Source organism: Meles meles, chromosome 2, assembly GCF_922984935.1.
Source record: "Meles meles chromosome 2, mMelMel3.1 paternal haplotype, whole genome shotgun sequence".
Classification (NCBI taxonomy): Eukaryota; Metazoa; Chordata; class Mammalia; order Carnivora; family Mustelidae; genus Meles; species Meles meles.
Genome location: NC_060067.1, coordinates 170,590,740 through 170,615,942, shown reverse-complemented (window position 1 = coordinate 170,615,942; position 25,203 = coordinate 170,590,740). Strand labels below are relative to the sequence as shown.

The following is a 25,203-nucleotide window of genomic DNA, read 5'->3' as shown; positions in this document are numbered from 1 at the left end:
GGGACACAAACATTCAGACCCTAACTGATAAGAATCCAAATCTACTATTCTACTTGGGATGAAGTGCAGCAGATGTCCCCGAAACACTGTTAGTGCCTCATTAGCATCGACGATAGTACTCAGCACCTGTCGAATAGCTGCAGGATCCAACGGGGAGGAGCTGGCCTAGAAGAACGTATTCGGAGAACACATCTCATCAGATGAACAACGGCCCCTGGGTCTGACGGCGGCACTGTGGGCCGTGTGCTGGAAAGGAGTTCTGCTTTACGGAGGAACAGCAACTGTGTGCCTCTTAATGGATTTAGGAGAGAGATGATGTTAGCGGGCTCACAACTAATGGCAAACAGAGCAATGTAGTTTCTTTCCAAGAGGCTACAGATAACTCTGTTCTCCCAAGTTCAAATTAGTCTGTCTTCCTTTCTGTTTTAGCGGTATATTATCTGGATTTCTGTGTCAGATGTAAGCCATTTCATTCTTGAACATGCTCCTGGTTCAGGGGTTGATAATGTGAGGATGGCTCAAACAGGAATCCCCAGGGACCCCACTTCCTAACTTGGGAGGCATTGGATAAATCTTTATAAATAACATATGATTTGTTACCCTTTAAGGTATTAATAGACCCACACATTTTATTTTTTTATTTAAATTCAATTAACCAACCTATAGTACATTCTTGGTTTCAGATGTAGGGTTTAGTAATGCATCAGTTGTGTAAACACCCACTGCTCATCACATCACGTGCCCTCCTTGATGCCCATCACCTAGTTACTCCATCCCCCCACCTCCCCTCCAGCAACCCTCAGTTTGTTTCCTAAGGTAGGAGTCTCTCATGGTTTGTCTCCCTCTCTGATGACTTCTTGTTCAGTTTTCCCTTTCTTCCCTTATGGTCCTCTGGGCTGTTTCTTATATTCCATATATGAGTGAAACCATATGATAATTGTCTTTCACTGATTGACTTCTTTCGCTCAGCATAATGACCTTTAGTTCCATCTACATCAATGTAACTGGTAAGATTTCATCCTTTCTGATGACTGAGTAATAGTCCATTGTATATATATATACATCTTCTTTATCCATTCATCTGTTGATGGACATATGGGCTCTTTCCACAGTTTGGCTATTATGGACATTGCTACTCTGAACATTGGGGTGCATGTGCCCCTTTTGATCACTACATTTGTATCTTTGGGGTCAATACCCAGTAATTCAATTGCTCTAGACCTGTACTTTTAAAAAGAGACTTCAAATAATTTAGCAATATAATTTTGTTGATAGTCTCAATAGTTCTGTAAAGAGTATCTGAGATTATCCCCATTTATCAGAATGAAAAATTGAAGAAAATAAGAGTGACCTACTTCCCTGGAAGGATTAGGAATAAGAAAAAGATAAAGAGATATCTTCTTATTTAGTCTGCTTCTGTACATGCTAGACCAGGACACAGTGATCCTATTTTTCATTTCAGTGGATAACAGAATAGCAGCATTTTTGGAGAAACTCATGACTTTTAAAGTCAGTTGTGCTCTAAAACATACTATTTTCAGCATAATTATTTAATGTGGAAAGAATGTGGTCAAGAATATAGTTACATGTGATTTATAATGGGTAGCATGCAAGGGCACTTTCTTTTCTGAAACATATTCTTTGTTTTTAAGATTTTATTTATTTGAGAGAGAGGGCATGGGAGTGAGGGAGACAGGGGCAGAAGCAGAGTGGGAATGAAAGAGGGAGAGGGAAGAGCAGACTTTGAGCTGAGCCCAACACGGGGCTCAATCCCACGACCCTGGGATCATGACCTGAGCAAAAACCAAGAGTCGGAAGCTCAACTGACTGAGCCACCCAGGGGCCCCTCTGAAACAAATTCTTAAGAAAGATAATTTTAGAAGTTGTCTGCATAGTTCCTGACTCTATCCCTGCTCTAGTACCATAACATATTTATACAAATAAGAAACATTACCATTAAGATTTAAAAACATATATTATTATCCATATACGCACAAAGAAAAATCTCACAGGTAGCTTGAGTTGGCAGACACACATCTAGTCTCTGCCTATCTTTTTTTTTTTTTTCATTTTATTTATTTTTTCAGTGTAACAGTATTCATTCTTTTTGCACAACACCCAGTGCTCCGTGCATAGTCTCTGCCTATCTTGGTGCCTTTCTTTTGTTGCTTTCGGCACACTAATGATGAAAGGGCTTGTTTGTCTTCCTTGCTTATTTCTCACATTTCAGGAATCAATGTGTCTGATACATATGGGGTTTAGATGGACTAAAGAGTTAAAGATTGACATTTATGAAGGTGAGGAAGCCTTGCAGCTTAAGGCCCATGAATATGTATTATTGTACCATTGGATCAATTGTGTTTTTGAGGCTCTTTAGAAATTAAATTTCTGTGAACTTTCACTTAGGAATCGTACATTTTATAGAATGGGTTGCTAGATTGTTAAAATATTATTGATTTCAGCGTACTCATTTTCAACATTTTTGATTGCTGTTTTCACTAGTTGAGTTTTGGTAGCCTCCTTTTAATATGGTTAAAAGATGACTTATTGGGGTGCCTGAGTGGTTCAGTGGGTTAAAGCCTCTGCCTTCATCTCAGGCCATGATCCCAGGGCCCTGGGATCGAGCCCCGCATTGGGCTCTCTGCTCAGGAGGGAGCCTGCTTTCCTTCCTCTCTCTCTCTCTCTCTGCTTGCTTCTCTGCCTACTTGTGATCTCTCACTCTATGTCAAAGAAATAAATAAAATCTTAAAAAAAAAGATGACTTATTTACAGAGTCCTGTTAATTAATGTATGTCAGACTCTATTACTCTGGGACTGTGGTGGGATGGACTTCCTAACCTTTAGAATCCTGCCGGGGAACTTCCACATCCGAGTATGTGATTGTTCTGTGGATGTTCTCCCAGCCATTGTCTGCACATCGGCCTTCTCTTGCCTACTTTTATTTTTTTACCATAATTAAAACTTGTGAATCCACATAATTGTCTCCATCATCCTCATTCTGTATGCCAAACGACCAAGAACACACAGGGCATTGGAGATAGGAGAGGGGACCTCAGATCTGGCTACAGATGTTCAGACCGAGGGATGTTGTTGAGAACTATTTTCTCAATGGAACAAAGCAGGGCACTATATCCGCATACCTGCGGTTGTTTTCTTGGATTTAGATTTTATTTTGAACAATTCTAATTATTTCTTTGACACTCAGAAAGACTCATCCAAGAGTGCATTTTTTGTCATTGTGATTTCTTATAAGGATGAGGGATTCAGGGGATCAGTTAGGGGCTGTGTTCTCAAGGCCTCGATGGCCACCTTTGGCGTATCTGCCAGGCCCCCGCTTTAATGCAGTTGAAGCCCCTGTGGGTCCCATACGGTCTTAGAGAACCACACGGGAGGACCGATCTTGCAGCCAAGACAGTGTCGCATAGTAGAAAAAGTAAGGGCTTGCTTTTCCTTTTTTTCTCTAGAGCTTTGGTTCTAAAGTCAGGAAAATCCTGACTTTAGCATGTACTCGTAGGGAGGTTTCTTAACCCGTTTGAGCCTCACTTGCTCCATCTGTAGAATGGGAATATTAATACACACAGGCGTAGCCTTGTTGTGGGGGTTGAATGAGTTCGTATATAATGCAGCTAGACAGGGTATGGCACATGGTAGCCGTGCCGTTGGTGTCCCTTGCCTTTCTTCTAGTAGATGATGTGTCTAGTTGAACATACCCACCTTTCCTTAACGAACCTTCCCTTTACCTTCAGTAATTTTCCATGATGTCAACTCGCTTTCCTCCCGCATCTCCGAGGGAGCTTTGTCAGTGTTTCTGCCTTCCTGTCTCTTTCCTTTTCCATCACTAACTCGGGATGACTGCTTTCTGGGGGAACATGATGTTTGGAACTGCTAAGGAGACAATGTACTTCCCAGAGCCAAGGATCAGAGTTTTAATGAGTTCTTTCACTAGGGAAAGAGGGCGGTGCTGGGCCGTCCTGGAGCTCTCACCCTGCGGTTTGCCATTGCAAGGGCCAGGCACTTCGAAGCCGATGAATGTGCACTACTGTGTGTGGATGAAAAAACCGTGAATGTTTCTCTTCAAGTTGCTGGAGAGAGACGTACAAATTAGATTATTAATGATCATACGGAGGTATAAGCCGACAGTCTATTTAGTTTCATTATTAAAACAAGTGTGGTTTTGGATGATGCAGATGTCTCCCCTTTTTATTTAGATGGCAAAGGCTATCATTAAGGAGATCAATAAAGACCGTGTCCGTGATCTGGCCTCCGAAGCTGCCCCCTGCATGCTAAAAGACAGAAAAGAAAATGTAAGTGGTGGAGAATGAGAATGTGAGATTGGAAGCCAAATTATAAACTCATTTCAACTCTTGGCCTGCAGGCGCTGGAATAACATTATTTGTTGTCAAGGATGGAAAACAACTCAGATTCGGGTCCAAGTGATTATTCCACTTTGGCATGGCTGCCTTTCTCCCAACAGCAATTCCACTTGGACAGAGATTGATTAGCCAAGCAGGGACGGAAGTGTCGGTGGTGAGAGCAAGGCCAGGAGAGGCCGAGCTGCAGCCCGGAGTCCCCAGAGTCGCTGCGGAGGGCACCGTTCCTGCCCCCGAGAGGACGGCCCAGGGCTGGCCCAGCGCACTTTAACCTCAAACCCACTGTAAACTGGGAGGCAGGTGCGGATCCCAGGGGACGTGGAGTTGTCCTGTGCACGGGGATGCCTCGGAGAAAACCTTCAAAGTTGGGCGCGGGGAGGAGCAGAATGTGTCAGATCCGCTGTGGACACGTCCGCTGTCCCCATGAGAAAGGATGAGCGGTGGCAGGCCGCGGGCTTCTCGGTCCTGCCTTGACTTTCTGGCCCTTCTTCGTTCCTGCATGTGAAGAATAGTGTCGCTTGCTTTTCGCTGTCCCTTGAGTGATAAAGACGACGTGAGACCAGACCGCGAGCGCTCTCGGGGAGGGGGCTGCTCACTCATGGAAGATGGCGTTGTGTGGTCACGAGCACCTCTCCAACAGGAGGGCCGAGTCCCTGTCCAGAACATTCCCTGCCTCTGCTTCCAGAATGTGTGCTTGTCCTTCGTTTCCATCTGCTTGTACCTGCGCTGACACATCCGTGGCCTCCGGCCTAGTTCCTTACAGGCAGGGGTGGCGCGGGGCGGTCGTCGGTCCCCGCCTTGCAGCACCGTGCCGGGACATGGGGGGGCGCCGGAGGGGGGGGCGGGCCGCGCGGGCGGGCGGGGGCCGGGGACGCTCGGGGACGCGTGGGCGTCCCTCCCCGCCGCGCCCGCCCCCGGGACAGCGCCAGCCGCGCGCGGGACCGTGGTGGGGGCGGGGCAGGGGATGCGCCGGGAGCGGGGCTTTCTAGGCCACCCGCGACCCATCGAAGCGCGCGCGCCCTTTCCGCCCCTCGGGCAGAACTTGAAGGAGGATTTGCTCTATTGTAACATTGCGTTCCATGAAAACAGTAAAAAAAAGAAAAAAAAAAGGAAAAGAAAAAAAAAGGAAAGAAAAGGAAAAAGAAAAGCGGCCGCGCCGCACGCGGTCCTTGCCGAGGGGGCGACATTGTCACTCCCGACCCCCGCGGGAAGCCCAGGGACTCAGGCGCGGACGGAGCGAGCCGAGCCGCGCGCAGAAGCAGCGCGCGGGCCGCGGGCGCGGTTCTCTGTGGCGCGGTCGGTTTCCTGGGGGCGGGGGGGAGGGGCTCCCGCTCCAGTCAGGGTGCTCGCCTTCACGCGCACTCCTGCGGGCTTCAGCTGTTTATTGTAAACCGCGCGTGTGCGTGCGTGCACAAATATTTTGTATTTTATCCATTAAAACAGGGAGGGGGAAACACCGTCCGGGATACGGGGGTGAATTGTATTTTATATCCTAAGCGATTTAAATTTCTACCATTTTGTAGTATCACCTAGAGTGGAGAAAACATGGGAATTCACAGGGGGCTCCTACTTCTTATTTTTATTTTATTTTATTTTATTTTTTTATGTTTTAGATTCCTTTCCGTTTCAAGGGAAGAAGCCCAGGTGCTTTCACCCAGAGGAGGAACGATGTAGCTCCAGGCTAAGCTGCCTTCCTTACACTTGCAGGTAAGCGAGTCTGTTCTTCGTGGATGACTTAAACGAACTTTGGTGTGGTCCGAGTTGTATTCCGTATTCTGGTTGTGTTTGAAATGTGTTCAGTTTCACTTTACTTTCAATAGCTTGGTTAACAACATTATTATTTTAAGATATGAATACTTTCTCAAAGTAGTTCAATTATTCGGCTGCCTGGAATCTTTTTATTCACTTTGGAAAGCTTATAATGTACGTTGAATGTTACCAACTTCTTTAGAATTTATTTCTTCTCACAGTGGCAAATGACTTAAGCCAATAATGTAGTTAGAAGAATGACTTAATTCTTAAAAAATATTTGCCTGAATAGGGAGAGTTGTTCTCTTTTTGGAAGTTGTGACAGACCACTCAGCTTTCTCAAATAGTTAGCCCGTAATCAAATGGGCACCATAATTCTGACCGTGCTACAAAATAGTTCTTGAAGTAAAATATTTCAGGAAATTGAAGAATGATCTTCCTTTCTAACTCACATCATAGGGGTATACTTTCTAGAATCTTGGAGAATAGTAGTAGCCCAATGGATTATATGGTTGGTTTTCGTCTGGGGACAAATATACATTGTTATATTTATCCCCAATTATTTATATAAATATATATATAATATATTTATATTATATCCCCAATTTGTATATTGGGGACAAATATACAAATATACATTGTTGTAGGTATACTCTTCTAGCCAGTAAGTAATTTTGAGTTTCACTGTGATAAGATATTTCATTACATTTGGCAAGACTAAACTTAAAAAAAGCAAGAACCTTAGGGACATCATTAATGTCAAAATGCAACAGTATGAAATCTGAAGTTGTGTACATGGCTTCTGTCTTCAACAGAGCAAACCTTTTCTAGTTTTCTTTAGAAATGGCTCAACAGACATAACAGTAAAAATAGGTAAGCTGTGCTCAGCATATGCGCGTTTACAAGAAGCTCCTCTCACCTTTCCTCTTCATTTAACAAATTTCTGTAGAGGTTTTGTTCAGGATTTGCTTTGTTTTGTTTTTACTTTTGTCACACTGATTAAAATGAAAGAATGGAAGTCAAAGCATCTGATTTGATTTTACATTAATGAACTGCTTTGCATTAAATCAATAGAGTGTGTGGAGTATAAAAGGGATTGTAACTGAGTTACTATCAATAGAAAAATAAAAAATGGGGGCGCCTGGGTGGCTCAGTGGTTTAAGCCGCTGCCTTCGGCTCGGGTCATGATCTCAGGGTCCTGGGATCGAGTCCCACGTCAGGCTCTCTGCTCTGAAGCGAGCCTGCTTCCCTCTCACTCTCTCTGCCTGCCTCTCTGCCTACTTGTGATCTCTCTCTGTCAAATAAATAAAATATTAAAAAAAAAATAAATAAATAAAAAATGACCTTGGCCAAAAGTTAGTAATACAAACAAAACCAAAAGAGAAATTCTTTATCAATTCTTTTCTGAGTAGAAAGTCGTGTGGCTATCAGGCCTAAGCAATTCAGGGCCAACTTGAGGGACATATGAAATTATTCTGATCTTTGGTCTCGTGATGTTTCATGTTTTTGGGGATGGCTTGGATGATGTAGAAAACAGTGTCAGTAGAACATCATGTAGACCCTAATTATTAATATCTTGAGATAATAATAGAAAAGAGCCAGTCAAGAGAAGCGGTAGAAAGCAGACTAAGGTCGAGCTGCGCAAATGCAAAGTTATAGGATGTTTGTCCTCTAGTTCAAGGCTGTTAGAGTAGCAAGATGTGGAAGGCTTGGGAGGCCAACGGGCAGAGCTGCAACCCGAGCAGGCTTTTAGTGGTGCTCGCAGTGCTGTGGACCCCTGGGCAGAGAGAGGGGAAGTTGCTAAGGAGCCAAGGCTTTACCTGGTCAGTACCAGCTTGGGAAAGCCAGCCTTCCAGGAACATCCCTTTACAGATTGAGGCCTTTTTAGACTGAGGGACTTGACTGTCCTTCAGCAGTGGTCCTTCCCCAGACTTGCAAGAAACAAACATGTGATTTGGGAAAAGAGTGACTGGGTTGTGTTCTTCCTCTGGTCAGCAGACCCGCCACACCAACACCTGGTGAGCATGGAGTTCAAGCAAGGACAGTTCACTTGTTGATTCAAATATCGACCATGAAACGTTGGCAATAAGGATGTCCTAGTGTCGCAGACATATCCTTCGCAGAGCCTATGGCCCCATACCGTTCCTTCCCCGTCCACTGTTGCCCACCATGTTGTCATCCCTACTCCATGCCCTGTTGATATGTTTCCTGTCTCTCCCTACCCAGAAGTGTGTGGCATTTCCACACATGCTAATTCCTCTTCTCCTGACGAGGGAAAGGTGTGCTCCAGATCACAACGGCTCCGTCTCTACTTTCTGCCCTTCCCCTACTCACTGGGCGTGCGGAAGCTCTGGTGGTCTTCACACTCCTCTTTCTGCTTGCCCTATTTTCTTCCTTGCTGCTCTCCTGGGGAGCTTTTCTCACCCATCAGCACCATTTCCTACGATGAACATCACCAGCATTCAGAAACAGCTCCTAGGAGGCCTCCTAGGAGGCCAGTCAGTATGTGGAAAAGTGAAGAAAGGATGTCTCCTGGTTCCTGCCCGATGCTCCTGCTTGGTCACAACTCTTCATCCCAGGGTCTTTCAGAGTCTCCTCTGGGCTGGACACAGGGCTTTCAGTTCTCATGTTGGTGGTCTAGTCTGATCCTTGGGGAGTGCCTGGGGCATAGAAACTCTCTTTGTAGACAGATAACCTTGTAGGTCCTCTATAGTTCTGGGAGCTCTTGAAACGTGATGACCAAATAACACAAGATGGTGGCTGGTTCCATCCTTTTTGGGGTGAAGTGGGCGTGATAAGTAAATACTAGTATGAAGCTATCATATAGGAACTTGGCACGTTGCCCATATTGGGAAAAACAGAGACTTGAGTAGTTTGTTTTATGAATTTTTGGATATGTTTTCAACTTTTAAAACATTTCTATTTAATGGCATGAAGTGTGACACAAAGTTTGTAAGCTTTTAATGAGTGTCAGCTTTTGCTGCTGCAATTTTAATTTATACTCCTGAGCCACAATTTGTTTTTAGCAGTTGAAGCTACTCCAGGCAAGCCAGGGCCGGGAGACTCACACTGGCACCAGAATGGGTACAGAGCGATGCATGCCTTCTAGTAGGTTTTCCTTTCTTTCTGTTGATTGGCACTTAATTAGGCCTTGTGTTTTGCCTTTTCTGTTCTCTTTTGGAGCTCCGCTTATTGAGATTCCCTTTCCATCGACTTAGTTTCTCTCTCCCAAGCTTGTGCTTCAGCCTCTCACATCTGCGTCTGGTTCTGCTGTCCCAGACTCCCTTCCTGTCTAGGACTTGGCTCTGGAAGGCCTTTCCTCAGCGACTGAGGGACTGGGCCATTGTGCCTCTATCACCTTATTTCCCCCACTGTTTACTGTGGTTTACCAGTTAGACAGCTGTCCCGTGGCCAGCACTGTCCTCAGAGGAGGCTCAGTCTCTGCAGTTTCAGCCCGTCGCCTGTGTTTGTCCTAATTTGTAGCCACAAACAAGTGTTTGGATGACTTTATGGTATTGAAAACCCTCATCATAACCTAGTAATGTCAGTATTTTATTTTATTTTATTTTTAAGATTTTGTTTATTTATTTGACAGAGAGAGATATAGTGAGAGAGGGAACACAAGCAGGGGCAGTGGTAGAGGGAGAAGCAGGCTCTCTGCCAAGCAGGGAGCCTGATGTGTGGCTCGATCCCAGCACCCTGGGATCATGACCTGATCCAAAGGCAGACGCTTAACGACTGAGGCTCCCAGGTGCCCCGTAATGTCAGTTATTTTAATTTGCTGAGTGCTTCATGGTATACCTACCTTTCCTTTACCTTCTTCTGTCTTAACCTGAGTATTTTCAGAGCTACTATGGAGGCGGGAGGGGAGAGATTTGAACCCGACTCCAGCACCAGTGCCCACTTAGTTTCATGTGTTAGAAATGTAAGTCCAAGAAGGTTGGCTGCAACCCACCTGGCCATCCACAGATAAGCAGATAAGCAAAATGTGGACTATACACATCACAGAATAGCATTCTACCTTAAAAAGGAAGGAAGTTCTGCCACATGCTACAACATGAATGAACTGTGAGGACAGGATGTGAGGTGAAATAAGCCAGCTACAAAAAAGATAAAATGTCGTAGGTCTCAGCTTGCATGAGGTATCCGGAGTCTTCAGGTTCATAAGGACAGAAAGTGGGATAGTGGTGGCAAGGGACAGGGGGAAGGGAGAATGCAGTGTTGTCTAATTGGTAGAGTTTCCATTTTGCGAGATGAAAACTTCTGGGGTTTGTTGAACAACACTGAATGTACTGAATCCTTCTAAACTATATACTTAAAAATCATTGAAATGGCAGGGGCACCTGGGTGGCTCAGTTGGTTGAGTGTCAGACTCTTGGTTTCAGCTCAGGTCATGCATGGTCTTGGGGTCCTGGGACTGGGGCCCCTGCGGCGGGATCTGTGGTCAGCACAGAGCCTGCTTGTCCCTTTGCTCCTCTTCATGCTCTCTCTCTCTTTCTCCCTGTTTCTCTCTCTCTTGAATAGACATATTACAAATCTTAAAAATCATCGAGATGGTGACTTCTATGTTATATGTGTCTTATCAAATTAAAAATAACAAAAAGTCAAAGACCTTGGTTTTAAAAAAGATAATTAATCCTTTAAAAAAATTGAATTTCTTTGACTTGGGGACTTTTCCTTCCTTACCCTTTATTTTTCATTTGCTCAGATCTTTAAATCACTTTTTATTTAAACATGTATCATGTTACCAAAACAGACTAGATTTGCATTGATAAGGTCTTTGGGCTTTATTCCCAGACCTTGTTATTCCTTTTCTTATCTTTGCCTACATTTGCAGTTAAAATCTGATTCAAAATTATCCACTTTCTCACCTGTTTTCTTCAGTAAAGATAATAGGATCTTACTGCTCATCTAGAAATACTTGTATGACACTTAAAAAATTACTTGTATGATTAAGGGCAGAAATGTTTGTTCTGTCACAAACAGAGGGCACAGCAGACTCCAGGCTTTCATTTGATTGCTCATAAGGAGCCAGCTACTTCAGTCTTTTTTTTTTTTTTTTTTCCCATCACACTAATGGACGTTTTATGTGGAAAATCATGACTCTAAAACTAAATAACACTCTGGTGCTTGAAAGAGCACAATTTCAAGATGTTCACCTGACACCCAGGAAGCAGTTCTCTTTTTACTCAAAGGTTCTGACCCAGTGTGTAATATCTTTCCTGAAGAATTTAAAATGAAACTCGAATCCTGTCAGCCTAGGGACATGTTTGTGGAGGAGGGAAGGCAGGGATCTAATTCAGGAGCTGTGTGTAAAAGTTTGAGGGGAAAGTGGGGATGAAAATTAGAGGTGGAGGAGGGCACTGGAAAGAATTATAACCTTGTGGAAACTTCTATCTCAATTGTTACTTAGATATTTCCTTTTTTTTTGAGAGAGAGCCCACATGAGGGGAGGTCTGGGGAGGTGGGTGGTGAGGGTAGAAGGAAGGGTCAGAGGGAGAGAGAATCTTGTCCTATGTGAATCTGAGATCAAGACCTGGTCCTAAATTGAGTTGGATGTTTAACCAATTGAGCCACCCAGGTGCCCCGTTACTTAGATTTTTTAACATTATCGACAGGATTGCATGGTTAGGGCCACCAGAAAACACTAAATTCTACTTTACTATTAGGAAACCATCTAATCCAAATTGTTACATTAAAAATTTTTTTTCCAAAGCTCCTTAAAAATATGTGGCAATTAGAAATATTAATATTTACACTTAAATCTTTTAATAAGGAGTTGCATATTTTCAACTCAAAAACAAATGAGACTTTACTACAAGTTAGACTTTAAATACACTTTGTGGTTATGAAGTGTCAGTTCTTGGATTGGAATTCAGTTTCTGGTGAATGTGCCAGTCATTTGCAGAAAAATGAGAACAGTAAGGTGATGTCTTTCAAAGAGCTAATACTCACTCCGAAGGAATAATCTTCACTTTGAGGCTCTGGTCTTTTTTCTTATGTATTAATATTTAAAATATCTATTCTTTTAGACTATAACGATAATTAATATTTAAAATTCTATTTCTTGACAAATTAAAATGTTGGATATTATTTAGGATTTTTGCTTGTAAGAAACAGGAAAGGTATATATTGAAAGAATGTCCCAGAATTGATAGAAGAACCCAAATCTCATATATAATTAAGACTTGCAGCCAGGGCTACTTGTATCATTACATGTGTTTTTCTACGTTTATAAAACATGTGAATAACCACCTTACTCCCAAGCATGTGGGAGCCATGCCAAGGAACAGAGGTCTTGATAGAGAGGGAGAAAAGGATTAAATTAATAGCATTTGACTTTTAAGATAATTTTTTCATAGCCAAGTGAAATAAAGCACTTACCTGTAGCCTTGGACCATTGTCCTAATTGGAATCCTGACCTAAAGTTGGAATGTGGGTTAGCTGACTGTGTGAGGATTGTGTAGTTTTCATCATCTAACTCTTCTTGCCCTGAAGTCGTGTTGTGGGTTTTGAGCTTCATATTATTGCTCATCTCACTGCAATTTTATTCATGGCATCTTAATTATTATTTTTAGTACTTGGAAGCCAAATTATGGATATCACCATGGCCTGCCTTCTCTCCATCATTTGATGCTTTGACGTGTCTTTTATTTATTTTTTTAATTTTTATTTATTTTTAGGAATTTACTTATTCATTCGACAGACAGAGATCACAAGTAGGCAGAGAGGCAAGCAGAGAGAGAGAGAGGGGGAAGCAGGCTCCCTGCTGAGCAGAGAGCCTGATGCGGGGCTCGATCCTAGGACCCTGAGATCATGACCTGAGTGGAAGGCAGAGGCTTAACCCACTGAGCCACCCAGGTGCCCCGACCACTGTCTTTTAAACTCTAACTTCCCTTGGGTTACATAAAGTAACAATGAGCTCTTACAGTTTTTCCCTACTTGTCTGGCTGATCCTGCACAGTCCTCTTCCCATCACTTACATATTGGTGTTCCCTAGCATTCTGTACTCTCTGTCTTTTCACTCTATCCCTCTGTATTGTTTCTTCTGGTCTAAATGGTGAACTTTCATCCACTGCCTGCTTCTTTCCAACTTAACTCCCCAGCTCACACTATTCTGGGGCTGCAGACTCCTGGCCGTCCCTACAGCATACCCCACCAGTGCCCTCCACTCAGTGTCCCCAGCTGAGCTGATTAGGTTAGAACCAGGTGAGGGGATCCTGTTTCCTGTGTCTCCCCAACTAGCATGCTACTCTCAACAACTCAACGCTTGTCTAACTTGGACCCAGTATGAACAAACGTAAGTGATAACTAACTACCAAGTTGTGGATGAAAATGAGTGTACACATGACTGAATTTCTTAGGATAAAGTTGCCAAGTGGTGTCACGTTCTCAGCAATACTTCAGACTGTTCCGAAAAGATGATACTATAGAAGCCCCACATGCTGATGTTCTAGGAGCCAGTGGCAAGGGCATTAATCCCCAACGTTGCAGGATAGATCCTTTGAAGGGGGGAGATACTATCCAACCTCGGTTCCCATAATGCCACAGTTACCCAGGGGCATGGCTTTCTTCTCTGTGTCTCCCCCCTTGGGAGTCCAAATTTGAAGCCCTCAACACAAATGGTAGACTTCTGGCTCTGATTTATTTCATACTTGTATGCCCTATGAGACTAGCATTTCAAATAAGCAACAACGACAAAAAGTCATAAGCAGGATAATTCCATTGGATAACAAGGACATTATAATACCACCCTCAATAGATCCTAGCCAGTGAGAACTTAGCACAGACATTATTTCTCTAAATTATTATTTGATTCTGAGGAACATGAAATAAAGTTCCTCCAAGCAAACTTTAAAAAGTCCAGTAACTCATTTCCTTCCAGAATGTTGATTACCTAAGTATTAACACTACCCAGAATCGTTACCCTTTCTCACAGTATGCCAGTGCACTCAGTCAACAAATTTGCTGAGCGTCTCCTAGGCACTAGGCAGTATTCTAGGAGTTGGAAATACAGAAGTGAGCATGAGATGAAAGTCCCTGCCCTCATGAAGCTCTTATTCGGGATCTAGGAGTCCAGATACTTAGCAAGATAACTGGATTGTTAACATTTCTATTTTCTTCTGAGGTTTACAGACTACTATAAATCCTTGCTCTCTCTGATCACAAGAATCGTGGATTGGTAGAGCTGAAAGAAATGGGTCCAGCTGCTCTGTGCATGGCGTGAATTCTGGGCAGGCAGGCAGGGAACCTCGAGCCTAGCTACACTTGGCCGGATGACCTGCAATGACCCCTTCACATCCTTGAGCCTCAGTTTTCTCGCCTGTTGAACAAGTACTGGTTTCAAATCTGATTCAAGCATGGTAGTTAAAGGGTGTTTGGGAGTTCTGGCTGGCACCATGACTGAGTGGGCCCAGGAATGCCAAGTAACTTCCATGTCATGGACAAGCCTAGTCCAGGTCACAGAGGTTCTGAGAGCTGAGCTGGGACAGGACCAGAGATCTGCTGTATTCAGTTTGGAGCTTTTTGTGGACTCCATGCCATTTCATTCTCTTCAGGATTGTAACATGCTCTCTGATTTCCGTTCACTTGGAACAGGCTAAGTAAGGCAGTGGATCCGTGTGTTTGATGGGAAAGCTGTCCACCCAAATCCGCAGACTGGGCAGAGCAGGGAGCTTTTTGTTATCATTCTAAAGCTACCTTGATTTGCAAAATATTCCCTGACTTTAAATCTTTTCATATGAATCTCAAATAAATAAAATTAAAATTATTATGTCAACTAGATCTAATTTCTACCAGGATCTAATTAATATGCATAGCTATTTTTCTGATTATGCAAAGATATAGACCTTATTACAACATTGGTTTGGAAGAGATTTATAGCATCCAAAGCCCAAAGTGAATAATGCCAGAATATTATACAAGCAAATCATTAACCCATAGAAAATAAGCAGCTTATGAGGAGAATAATATGTGAACCAAACCAGAAAGGTTACATAAGGAAATCTTATCAAATAAACAGCGTATTGAATAATTCTTCTTTTATTCATTGGTAAGCAGGGTATAATGCAGTACTCTCCAAGAGGTAAAAATCAGGCCTCTCTACCTGAGAGGCATCATAAATGAAAGAAGCAACGTTCATCTTTTGCCAGTTAGGCTGAAACATCATCTCTGCCTCCTGTCTGTATATGGTGAAAGTATCATCTTTCTCATCGTGGTCATTTAACCCCCAACCTGCCCTCCTGGCACGTATTTGGGTGACTGAAAGGCTCAAGAAGGGTTACAAAACATCCCAGAAAGAGTCTTTTACCTGTCAGTGGTTTCCACACTGGGGTACCAAGGGAATCCATAGCTGTGCTTTGGAATATTGTAAATTTTCAAGCAAAGTATGCTAGATCTCTGTTGGCCATTGTGCAAACTGCTAGGTAGTTCATACTTTCAGCATTAGATTGCTCCCCGCTCCTTTAGATGATATCACATCTCTGGGAAACCACATTTTCAGCAGTTACTGTGATGAAAAGCAACTGCTACACAAAATTAGGTGTGGTATCTAATCTGGTCCCAAGGTCTGAGAAGCACTGCAGTGCCTGTGAGAGGCACACATGCCCTTGGTCAGTGATGGTGGTGGGGGATGAGGCAAAAGCTATTCTGTTTCTCTCAGTTCACTGGACTCTTTTCTCGAACAGCTACTAAGTTGTTAGGACATAAATACTCATAAGCTAGTGGACCTAACTGCTTAGTGGAAAAAAACCCCCAAACCGTTAGCCATTTCTTTTAGTCAAGGAGTGTTAGAAAAATTAATGAGACCCGAATGGCACCCCGCGGTGAGAAAGTGAGACCTTGCGCCTAACTCTTGGTCAGTCTCCAAATTGTACAGCGGAGAGCAAAGTTTTGTTTTCGAAGAGCAGGTATTTGAAAAAGGGCTCAGGTCCTAGGCCACCTCCTTGAGCTGTCACAGAGGCAGCAACAGTGGCAGGGGCCTCTGGAGAAGGGTCAGGACTGCTAGAGGGCCTGTGACCCACCTGGTGTGGCTGCTGCCATCTTTGTTCCTGGGGAGCTGTTTCAGATATGGAGGGAGGAATGACTGGATATGTATAATGAACATGGGCTAGAGCTAAAGATATATGTTCATATAGTCTGCGTTTGTTTTTTTTTTTTTTAATTTTATTAGAAACTTGGGAGTGTAGACTCTTAGAATAATTCACAGTGCTACAGAATATAAGCATTCTCTAAAAAACCAGCAACAGTTACTACAGTTCCCTTTCAGGCCTTAAATCCATCAGTCTTCATCCAACGGAGCTTTGCCCTAAAATAAAGATCAGATGGGAGCCTCCGCAGGAGCCAAACATCTTCATTATTAAAAAATCAAGGAATGTTACTTTTATTATGGGGAAGAAGCTGACTGATAGATATCAAAACACAAGGGATGAAAATTAGAACCAAGTGTTGAGTTGTTTGGAGTAGCATCCTAGGTGGGGAAAAGTGGGAAATAGGACCTTCATTGCCTGGTTCTGAAGAAATCTCGGGTGGTTCAGCCCTGGGGCAGGAGTGCGGGAATGCAAATAGCTTTTGAAATGAGTATGTTTGTCAGGCTGTGCTTTAGGAAACTTGTAGAAACAGTTAATGGGGGACAATTACATTAGACCAGCACTAACCCAAGTGGTTTCCAGATTACTAATACCATAGAATGCTTTTCAAAAGGAGGTTTTTTTTTGTTTTTGGTGATCAGATAAGCTTAGAAAATGTACTCCTTTTTTGTAGGGTACATTGCACCTTGGCCTATTAAAGATTCTGGCCTATTAAAGTAAAGACAGAAGTTTAATTCAACTTCCTTGTTCCCAGGTTTCTTCTCCACAGAACCTTTTCCAGCCCTTTTCCTTTCCAGAACCATCCACCCTTGCCTTTTTAAGAACCTTGTCCAACCAACCAGCCTTTGAGAGGTGCTGCCCACTGCCCGTGTTGGAAAGAATCTGATTCCGAGTTAGATTTGCATCTCCCTAGCTGTCGTACACTAAGCCAGCATTTCTCAACGTTTGACTTGGCGTTTACAAGCACATACAGACGCCCCAGCCTGTCCCAGAGTTTCTGGGTACCAGGGGTGGTGCCGGTTACCTGCATTTTTGAGAAGCTCTTGCAAGGGGTCTTAGAGGTTCCAAGGTTGAGAGTTGCTTTGCTGGGAAGAACTTTCTAGTTTCCATTTCTTTTCCCTAAGGTTGCAGTAGGTACCTCCACAAGTCTTTTTGATGTTGGGCACGTTTCCTGAAGGGAGCTGATTTCACGTTGAAAGCAGACTGCTGCGACGCTGTGGCTTGGAGTGTCTCAGCCTGTGGGCCTCTCCCTGTTGCGGGGTGCATGGACCCCGGTGCTGCTCCAGCGCAGGTGTGCTCCTGAGGTCTCGGGAAGGCTGCTGGGGGTTGGGGGGTAGAGAGGACAAGCCCTGCCGAGGGGCCTGTTCCTGAGCTCCTCAAGTGGGGTGCCGCTCAGACCTGGAACTCTGCTTTGTCCATATGCTGATAATTGGGTCGTGGCGAGCTTGACCTTGTGTTTTCTGGAGAAACGTTCTCTGTTATGACTCTTCTGGTCTTACATCTCATGGCATGACATTCTCTAGAATCTCTGTTCCTCCTCATGATACCACGAGAAGTGAGGCAGGAAAGAGCTGAGGAAGGTGAGTGGGTTTTTCTGGTAACCAGTCAGGGAATTAACACAGGGATAGTGAAGGGATGTGGTATAGCCATGGGCTGCGGATTTTTCCACTAGAAATATCTGAAAGGGCCCAGGTGAGAGCATAGGACCCTGAAACCAAGGCAGAGTCTACTGGATGTCCCCACACTGTGACAGCGGTGTGGGAAAAGCCCCAGCACCGAATGTTGAGGCAGAAGCAAGAGAATCAAGCTTTGCCCATGGTGGATGAGGTGCGTTGCTGAGGTCCATTTGTCTTTTACTTTCTTCAGTCACATGTGGTCCCCTAGCCTGGCCACAGGAATTATGCTCGTAGTTACTGGAGATTGTCAGCTCGGACGAAAAGCAGCCCCCTTCCTGTTCATCAGTGGCTGGGGAGAGAGTGCTCTTACCGGTCTGCCTTCTCTCTTTGTAGTGGTCTGAACTGAGTCGCCTACGGATAGGCCAGAAGAAAAGGGAAGCGAAGTCTGCAGAGTGTTGCAAGCACACTGTAGTCCATTTCCTATACATAATTCCCTCCATTACTCCCTTCAACAGCCCTTGGAAGTACTTCTTGGTTCTTTAAAATAAAGATGAGACACAGAGGTTCAGAGAGATGAAATACGTTGTCCAAGGGTTCACAGCTCGGGAACGAGGGGGCCAGAATGCAGAGCTGGTTGATCCCGAAGTCCTCTTTGATGACCCCAGGCCTTCCTGCCATCTGTTCCCAGGACCCACGGCCGTGGTGCCTTCACACTTGCTCCTGGATCTCTTCTGTGCAATGAGCTCGATAACAAGCTCTTGACAAAGAAAATGAAGAGAAGACTTCGAACACTTTCTTGCTTATTCTCTATTGCTGTAGCCATGAAACCCGGCATGCTTCCTATCACCAGTCCTTTTGGAAAGGACTCTGTGACAGGAAGGAATATGGTGGCAGACTCATTCGTGTTTTTTTTCCTCTGAGTATATTTAGATTATATTTCTTTTGATTTTATAAATAGTTTGTTTTCAAATAAGCAGTTAATAGTGTTCACTAGCAGTGTGTTTTATGTGTAAAAATGTCCAGAACTTTATCATGGCATAAAAATTTCCTGGAGGAAATAGAAAATCAACCGTGGGATAGGTTGCTAACATTAGTAAAACAAATATTAATCCAAGGTTAACTGTTAGCCTAAACCTTTTCTTAATTCAAAATCTGAGTGAAGTCTTACTTGGTAAAAAAACAAAAAACGAAAAAAAGAACCCACTTTACTTCAGCTCAGTTTGAAATTCTAATGTGAAAATCACCTTGCAGAATTGCAGCATGAATGATATTAACTGTCTCTGTAACTTAATGACAGAGTACCAGACACCACTGCCCGGGAGGCACATGTCCATAAGCTTCCAGGTTTAGAGATCACACATTTCTCAACTGTTAGCTCTGGACGGTGATCATTTAATTCGACTCTCACATTCTGCCGATGAGCGAAGTACAGAAGTGAGAGATCTCAAAAGTCATAAGGCTGGTGGGTGGCAGACAAGGCTTCTTATTCTGTTACCATAGCTAGTGGTGCCTTTAACTGGAGTGTTTCTAAGAAACACGTTAGCCAAGCCCATTAATGCCGCAGACTATTAGGCTTGGCCCAGTTTGTGCTTCTCCTGCGTCACTGAATCATAACCAAGCAACGTAAACATACCCCAGAAGCTGTGGGCTGAACAGAGTGACAGTTGTCAGTGTTCAGCCTCATTGCTTTGAGCTCTCTCAAATCCAGAGGAGGAGCAGGTGGCCAACAGAATTTGGAAGCCTTTGAAATTTTATGCCAGTTGCTCAGTTACTGCAGAGTGATCATCGGTTCTTTGTTGGCACTTTCAATCCAGTTTGGAGGGTGTGTGGCTCGTCTTCTACAAGGTAGCAGAAAGGTGACGGCTGAGTTTAAATAAGCTGAAACGGAGCGCCTGCAGGTGAGCCTAATCCCGAGCAAGGCTTCTAATCAAAGTAGTTGGATGGATAGTGATTGATAATTGTAGTGAAAAGTTGAATGTAGGTCTCTGCTATTACGTTGTTGGGAATTACACTTGCTTATTATTATCAGAAAGCACTGAGACATTTGGTAGCTCGATTAGTTTTGGGAAAAGTCTCTTAGAATGGAATGAAATCATCTTAATTTTCATTTTCATGCCAGAGGCTGGTCTGATACTGTATATACACCCTGGTGTTACACTGGGTTCTGTGCAGTCCCGAATGTTTTCTCCGAAGCACATGTGTTTTTTTCCGTGTCTGCCAACCATGGTCTAATCTGGCTGTTGATCCCCCTGGTCACTAGCACTTCCAACTGAGAAGCCTTTTGATGCCTCTCACCGCTTTGAGGTGCCTCTGTATCTGTTCGAATGGCTGCCTTTCTCCAGAGTGAGCTCACTAGTTTAGACTCTTCCTACTACAAAAGATAGAACATTCTGCTCACAGTGGCCCAAGCAAAAAAGGGTACAGGCGCGGCTGGCTTCTGGGATTCTTTGATTCAGGACCTTAGATCACTTGGCTCTTCGTACTGGCTTCATTTTTGGGTAGGGAAGAAAGGCTACAGCATCTCAATTTAAGTCTAGCTGAAGAGTGAGCATGCTTCTCAATCTCTTCTTTCTCATTGTATCTCGTGTTTTGTCAGATATATATATCTCATAATTACATGATATATGTAATTCTTAATTGAAGTACAGTTGACATGATAAGTTTTGAGTGTACAGTGTGGTGACTTCACAATTATATACATAATGAAATGCTCATCATGATAAGCGTAGTCACCCTCTGTCACCATACAAAGTTATTGCAACAGTATTGACTATCCCCATACTGTACTTTGCATTTCCATGACTTACTTATTTTATCACTGGAAGTTTGGGTCACTTAATCCCCTTCACCTATTTTACCTGTCCCTTCACTCCCCTTTGTAAATCACGAGTTTGTTCTCTGTATTTATGGTTCTGTTTCTGTTTTGCTGTTGTTTTTTTTTTTTTTGATCATTTGTTTTTTAGATTCTACATATAAGTGAAATCATACAGTATTTGTCTTTCTCTGTCTTGTTTACTTCGCTTGGCATGATGCCCTCTAGATCCACCAGAGTGGTTGTAAATGGCAAGATCTCATTCTTTTTTATGGCTGAGTAATATTCCACTGTGTATGTCTCTGTGTGTATGTGTGTAAGAGTGTGTCTGTACTGCATCTTCTTTATGCATTCATCTGTTGATGGACAGCTTGCTTCTGTATCTTGGTTATTACAAATAATGCTGCAGTAAACATAGCAGTACACATATCTTTTCAAATTAGTGTTTTTATTTTCTTTGGATAAATACCCAGAAGTGGAATTACCCATACAAGTGGATTGCATGGTATTTCTATTTTTAATTTCTTGAGGAACATCCATCTTGTTTTCCAGAGTGCTGCACCTGTTTATAATCCCACCAGGACAGAGGGTTCCTTTTCCTTCTCTCTCAGTCTTTCCAGCATACCCCAAGACTGATTTTCATTATCTTTGATTGGGTCATATGTCCATCTCTGAACTGTCACTGTGGCCACGGGATGGAATTACTCAGCTGGCCAGATCTTGGTCATGGATATCACTCCCGAGGATGGATGGTTTCTTTCACACATGAGCTAGAGAAGATAATATTTTAGTAGATTTTAGTAGATACTCTCAGGATTTTTAGAAGAGAATGTCAGAACTTGAAGGGAAATGAACAACAGGGGCTCTTTTCCTCAGCTTGCATACGAGTGTGTTGCTGATGTGCATTATAGGTTTTGAAAGGTCTAAGAGTTAGTCTTCCAATAGAAGTATTGATTTTTTTCTCCCAACATTTCTTCTTTTGGTTTCTCTAAACCATCTGTGAAAACTTTAATCATGTTTTTCTATTATGCTATCATTCACCAGGGCAGTATCTAAACCCCAAATAAATGGGGATGTGATTCCTAGCTGTGATTCCTGGTCACAGCCATAGCCTTCTTGAAAGGGCTAGGTGACTGGACACTTTTGTTTTTGAGCCTGTTTTTCTGTCCCAGCATTTTCAGGGCAATTTTCATTTGGGAAAGACAGATAGCTCCCACAGAGCCTGGGCTGGTAGATTATTATCACAATGTTATTTTTAAGCTTTCGCATATGATTTCTTTTCCTGTTAATAACTAAGACAAATAATTTTCTTAGTTGTTGAAAAAATCAGAATGAATTTCTGAATCCTTTGAAATGATGATGAGCTCACCATTCCTAGGTATGTATCATAGAAGTATTCTGTCTGTTAAGAGATCAGTCTCATCACGCCATGACAATAACTCTTTTTATTATCTACTTTATGGGCCTTGGGTTCCTGGAAAGTGAAATTATGAGTATATATTAGCATACTGTTGATACTAAGTAGCTGGTGTATTTTCTTTATTTATTTTATCAGTTAGAGAAGCATCAGACTTCAATAAAAAGCTTTTCTTTTTATATGCTGGCAGGTTTTTAAAACTGAAAACCAAAGAAGATAGAAAAAATTTGAATGCCATGATTGTTATCTTGCAGAATTCTGCTCCAAGTTAATAAAAAAGGAATTTCACTTTGGGACTTTAACAAGGTGTTGTCTGAACTTTCGTCCTTAGTTTCACCTGATAGCAAAGTGGGTGAGAGAGGTTATCACACTTGCATATGATAATAACAAGCTCTGAGTCAGGCCTGTATGTACTATTGTACATACTATTATATCTGCCATTAGAAATCCCCCCTCCACCCCAATCCTGGATGCTTCTAACACTTTCTCTTTATATTTGGGTCTCAGCAGGTTTAGTAGGAGGGGCTTGGCATGTTTGCTTTGTGTTTCCCTTAGTTGTGATTCGTACAGCTTCTTGGATCTGTAGCTCTATCTCTTGAATCTGTTTCGGCCTCCTGGTGACTGTCTTTGTGGCTGCTGCTACTTTCTCCCCTTCTCTTCTTTTGGGATTCCAGTCTTACATGCAATTAGTACTCTCATCTGTGCTTAATGTGCCACCTCAGCTCTGTTCCGTGTTTTCGGTTCTTTTTTTCCCCTCTCTGCTTCTGTTTGGGTCTATCCTACTCCTCTTGTGCTGTATCTCACCTGCTGTTAAACCCATGTATTGAACTATTAATCTCAATTATTATTATATCAATTATATATAGATTCCAGGTATCTGATAAAATTCTCTATTTTTAATCTTTTCTTAAACATTGTGATTGTAATCTATTAAAATTCCTTTTCGATAATTACAATATGTAGATCACCTGTGGGTCAGTATATTATCTGGTAAGTATATTATCTGGTTTTTCTCTTAGTTTTTGGTCATCTGTTCTTCTTTTCTGTCATGCTTTGTAATTGTCTGTTAAGTACCTGACATCATATGTGAAAAATTGTGGTGTCTCTGGATACTGTTATCTTCCTTCAGAGAAGACTGAATTTTTTTCTGGTGGACAGTTGAATAAGGCTATTCCCCTAGATCCAGTAAACAATGATGATGACTGGATTGGGGTTTCAGGCTTTTCTGTTTCTGTGTACCCGACTCCTAAGGCATAGCCCATCAAGGGTCTTACCTGAAAGCCAGGGCTCCTGCTCCATATCAGACCCTAAATTTCAAGTCCCAGGCAGAGTGGGATTGACAAAAACTTCTTAACTTTTTAGCCTCTTGGCAGTGGATTTCTGCTTGTTTTCTCCTCCTTTTATAACTCCTATATTTACAACTCATATAAAAATTCAGCAAGTGCCTTGAATGCAAAGTCTGAGCAGCATGTTTGGTTCATGTTCCCGAGGTTCCCTTTCCTCTCAGATACTGTCTGCTCAAGTCCTGGCTGCAGTGGTGGTCTGACCTCCATGTTCCGTCTCTTCAACCCAGGGAGACTGCTCCAGACTATGGGCTGTATCTGTCTGCTTACCTCTTCTTCCACTGCCCTTTCTCTCCTCCACTTCCTCCTCCTTTTCCTTCTTCTCTCCCTCCACCCGTCTTCATTTTTAGTCCAGCTTTTGTAGTTGCTGTCAGTGGGGGACTTAGTGTGATATTGCCCTTACATTTTGGAATTATTTTGTAATCTGAGGGTTCTCATGAATGCCATATATATGAAAATATTGTTTATTCAGAACAAGGTTTTACTTCAAGCAAAGAGGGTATGCACATATTTTAACTGTTTCGAGGTAAAAAAAAATTCTGCTGATTGCCGGAAGTGGGAGTTAGGGGTAGAATGAAATGGGTGAAGGGAGTCAAAAAGTGCAAAGTTTCAGTTATAAAACAAGTCATAGGGGTGCGCCTGGGTGGCTCAGTGAGTTAAAGCCTCTGCCTTCGGCTCAGGTCATGATCCTGGGATCCAGCTCTGAATCGGCCTCTCTGCTCAGCAGGGAGCCTGTTTCCTCCTCTCTCTCTGCCTGCTTCTCTGCCTACTTGTGATCTCTGTCCATCAAATAAATAAATAAAATATTAAAAAAAACAAATCATAGGAATATAATGTACAAAATACTGACTATGAATAATAATACTTTATTGAATATTTGGAAGCCACTAAGAGAGTAGACATTAAAAGTTCTTGTCACAAGGGAAAAGTTTGCTAGCAAAATAGATACAACTGACCCTTGAGCAACATGGGTGTGAACTTAAATGTGGATTTTTGTCAATAAATGTACTGGAAATGTTTTTTTTTTTTTTATAGATTTGAAATAATTTGAAAAAACTTGTTGACAAACTGTGTAACCTAGAAGTACCAAAAAAATTAAGAAAAAGTTCGGTATTACTGAAAGAATATAGGACATAATACCCACAAAATACAAAATAGATGTTATTTGACTATATTATTGGTAAGGCTTCTGGTCAACTGTAGGGTATTAGTAATTGGGTTCTGGGGGGAGTGAAAAGTTATAGGCAGATTTTTAACCATGCGTGTTGGGGGGAGGGAGGGTTGGTATCTCATTGTTCAAGGGTCAACTGTAGACACAGAGTGGAAGAAATCACTTACGAACATAGATACAAAACTGCTAAACAAAATATTAGCAAACTGCATCATTTAAGGTTTTTTAAAAAAATCAACTAAAAAAAACTTAGCTGGAATTCCTTATTCTAGGAATTTAAGGATGATTTAGCATAAGAAAATCTTTTTTGTAATTTACTCATATTCACAATGAAATCTGAAAACCTCGTGTTTATTTCAACTGATATAGGAACGTATATAATAAAATTCAACTTTCATTCATGAAAAGCTTCTTAACAATAATGGAGCATTTCTAATCTGATAAGGTATAGCTAACGAAAATGTTCAGCAAATATCATATTTAACTGTGACACTTAAGCAAAATTTCCATTAAATGCAAAACAATTAATTACCTAAAAATAAGAAATAGAACAGTTCCACTCACAATAGCATCAAAACAGTAAAATACTTTGGAATAAATTTAACCAAGGAAGTGAAAGGTCTATACACCAAAAACT

The 25,203-nt window shown here is 42.5% G+C and overlaps 1 protein-coding gene across 8 annotated transcripts in view; it reads left to right on the top strand.

Annotated features, from left to right (window-relative positions):
• The window catches only part of CSGALNACT1 (chondroitin sulfate N-acetylgalactosaminyltransferase 1), a 332,179-nt gene that overhangs the window by 136,491 nt on the left and 170,485 nt on the right, over positions 1-25,203 (top strand). For 2 of the 8 annotated variants that reach the window (XM_045997357.1, XM_045997361.1), the window contains exon 2: positions 5,984-6,077. The gene's annotated coding sequence lies outside the window, so the exon portion shown is untranslated. Of the gene's footprint in view, positions 1-4,582; positions 4,594-5,391; positions 5,435-5,459; positions 5,667-5,707; positions 5,774-5,983; positions 6,078-19,551; positions 19,722-25,203 lie in introns of those variants that run through there. The other 6 variants (XM_045997358.1, XM_045997363.1, XM_045997362.1 and 3 more) reach the window with 6 other exon arrangements.